Here is a 3426-nt window from a genome sequence, read left to right on the forward strand (position 1 = left end):
TCACAACCACTGTGAAAGTGCAACTTCAGAGCTGTGCAGGTGCGTTTGTTCAACTGCATGCATTTTTTTTAAAATGCCCCCATGATCGATGTCGCAGAGATTAGGCAGAAACCTGGGCCATCAAAAGCCAAATCCTCTACCCAGATTAATTGCCACCCCACGTCAGATGTCGGGGGGGGGGCGGGGAGGAGGCAAGGGAAAAACAGGAAAAGGGGAGTGACTAATTGATCTCCTGATGCCCCAGGGAAAATGCTTCATAATGAAATACTACAAACCCTCAATGAGTTGTTAGTGCATAAGTGGCTCCCTCACCAACATGGCATCCCTTCAAATATCTAAACATGACTATCAAGTCCGCCCTTAACCTTCTCTTAAGGAGCAGCAGTGCCATATTGGTTAAGAGCAGGTGCATTCTAATCTGGAGGTACCGGGTTTGATTCCCTGCTCTGCTGCTTGAGCTGTGGAGGCTTATCTGGGGAATTCAGATTAGCCTGTGCACTCCCAGCACATGCCAGCTGGGTGATCTTGGGCTAGTCACAGTTCTTCCGAGCTCTCTCAGCCTCACCCACCTCACAGGGAGTTTGTTGTGAGGGGGGAAGGGCAAGGAGATTGTAAGCCCCTTTGAGTCTCCCTGCAGGAGAGAAAGTAGGGATATAAATCCAAACTCCTACTCCTACTCCTCCTACTCTTCTTCTTCCTCTTCTTCCTCTTCTTCTTCTTCTTCTTCTTCCTCTTCCTCTTCTTTTTCTTCCTCTTCTTTTTCTTCCTCTTCTTCTTCTTCTTCCTCTTCTTCTTCTTCTTCTTCTTCTTCCTCTTCTTCTTCTTCACCAAACATCCCCAGCTCCCTAAGTCTCTCCTCGTAGGGCATAGATTCAGCACAAAGCAGCGTCATGTATTCTCCAGAGGTCCTGAGAAGCTGCAGTCAAAGCAATTACTTACACTTCAGTAAAAGGGCTACATTTTGTCTGCCCAAATGTGTGAGTCAATCCTCACATATGAAATATGGCACGGGAGAAGGAAGGTGCAGAGAAATCGCACGTTCCGAGGGCAACTTCCCACAATGACTCCTTAATGCGGCGTGCAACATTTCCTTGAGCTGTGCGCTGAATTCCATTTAGCAGCAAGACAAGCATTAAATCTGTAATTTCACAGGGAAGCCTTGATCATATCCAAATATCGTGTTTGAACAGGGCTTCTAAATTGCGCTCTCGAGCAGCTACATTTTTCTCGGCAAAGGTCACCCGGCATCGGGGACGTCTCGTTGCTCCGAATTTAGCAAAACCAGAAATTAATCTGTCATTGATTTAAAAGGGGGAGAAGTCTGGAAATAAGAGGCAGCGGCTTGGCCCAGCCACGCGTCCCCGTCATTTTCCCTGGCCAGGATAGCAAGAGGAGGAGAGCGGACACTTGCAGTTGCTAACCTCCAGGTGGGCCCCGGAGAGCTTCCCAAATTACAATTGATGTGATCTCTAGATGTCAACTCTGCTGTAGACAGTGGCTGCTTCGGAGGATGGGCTCTCCAGTGTTATATCCCACGGGGGGCCCTGCCCTCCCCAAACCCCACCCCTAAAGACTCCAGGAATTTCCGCAGTTGGCAACCCATCAAAACAGGAAAGGACGTCTGTGAAGGTTTAGGATACTTACACACAAAAGCCCCACCTTGAATTCAATCTGGAGGGAAGGGCGTACTGCCCTAGGGACATGGGGATACCCATGTCCCCGGGCAAACGCCTTTCGGTAATGTGAGGGGGCGCCAGAGAAATTTTTCTCTCTTTCTCACAATACTAGAACCAGGGGGCATCCATTGAAAATGCTGGGGGGAAGAATTAGGACTAATAAATGACTTCTCGGAGCTCTCTCAGCCCCACCTACCTCACAGGGTGTTTGTTGTGAGGGGGGAAAGGCAAGGAGATTGTAAGCCCCTTTGAGTATTCTGCAGGAGAGAAAGGGGGGGATATAAATCCTAACTCTTCTTCTTCTTCTTCTTCTTCTTCTTCTTCTTCTTCTTCTTCTTCTTCTTCTTCTTCTTCTTCTTCTTCTTCTGAGGCTCAGATAGCTGTCAAACACCATCTCTGCTTAGCGAGGCCAGGTGCAAACAGGGTTACCAACTTCCAGGCATGGACTTACCTCTGGTTTCCAGGCTACAAAGAACTGCTCTTTTGGAGCAACTGGAAATGTCAGCGTGTGGGACAATTGTTTGGGGGTGGGGTGAAAAAAGTATTTGTGTGTTTGTTTATTTGTTTGTTTGTTTATTGACTTTATATCCCACCCTTTCCTGTCCAAAGTTGGGCTCAGGGAACCCACAAAATAAAAATATATTGATCCGAAAATACACATCACTTCATAAATATCAAATTTTTAAAAACACAGCGAGGCCAGGCCGGACAAATCTGGTAAGCTTAGTAGTCTAAAACGACTTGGCACTTGGAATATGCTGCCACAGGAGGGGGTGATGGCCACTAACCTGGATAGCTTTAAAAGGGGCTTGGACAGATTTATGGAGGAGAAGTCAATTTATGGCTCCCAATCTTGATCCTCTTTGATCTGAGATTGCAAATGCCTTAGCAGACCAGGGGCTCAGGAGCAGCAGCAGCAGAAGGCCATTGCTTTCACCTCCTGCCTGTGAGCTCCCAAAGGCACCTGGTGGGCCACTGCAAGTAGCAGAGAGCTGGACTAGATGGACTCTGGTCTGATCCAGCTGGCTTGTACTTATGTTCTTATGTTTGCACCAAAGTCTGAGACCTCAAAGTGGGAATAACGTTGCGCTCCGTGGACCTCCCTTACAAACAAACTCGGTGGATATGAAATCCATTGAATGACTGGCGTTCGAACAGGTTACATTTCGGTGACCTTTGCCGAAACTAAAAGCTTTCATGCCCGGCTGTTCCGTTCGTTCCCACATTGCTCCATGTTCCTGTGTTCCATTGCTAAGCAACACCCCCCTTCCTTCTCCCGCTACTAGTTCACACACCTGCCCTTCTCCAAGGACGTGCCATTCTAGATACTAGCAAAGGAAGGGGAACGTTAGGGAGGGACCTGCAGGGTTGCCATGCAAGGGAACGGGAGAGAGGGAGGGGAGCGAGGGGCCCCTCGCCCCTCCCCTCCCTTGCAATCATTGTGCAATGACACACGTTCGAACCGTTCGCTTCCCCTTTTCTTCCTTTCCCACTTCACCAGACTCAGCCACAGCAACGCGTGGCCGGGCATGCTAGTTCTAGATAAGGACCAGATATGCCCCCGCCGGGCAAAGGCGTTCCAATTAAGCCTGCACGTGCCTACATAGTAAAGCTCTAATGCACAGGTGTCAAACTCGCGCCCCTCCAGATGTTATGGACTACAGTTCCCATCATCCCCTGCCAGCATCATGCTGGCAGGGGGTGATGGGAACTGTAGTCCATGACATCTGGAGGGCCGCGAGTTTGACAC

Source organism: Sphaerodactylus townsendi, linkage group LG02 (genome assembly GCF_021028975.2).
Source record: "Sphaerodactylus townsendi isolate TG3544 linkage group LG02, MPM_Stown_v2.3, whole genome shotgun sequence".
NCBI classification, from domain to species: domain Eukaryota; kingdom Metazoa; phylum Chordata; class Lepidosauria; order Squamata; family Sphaerodactylidae; genus Sphaerodactylus; species Sphaerodactylus townsendi.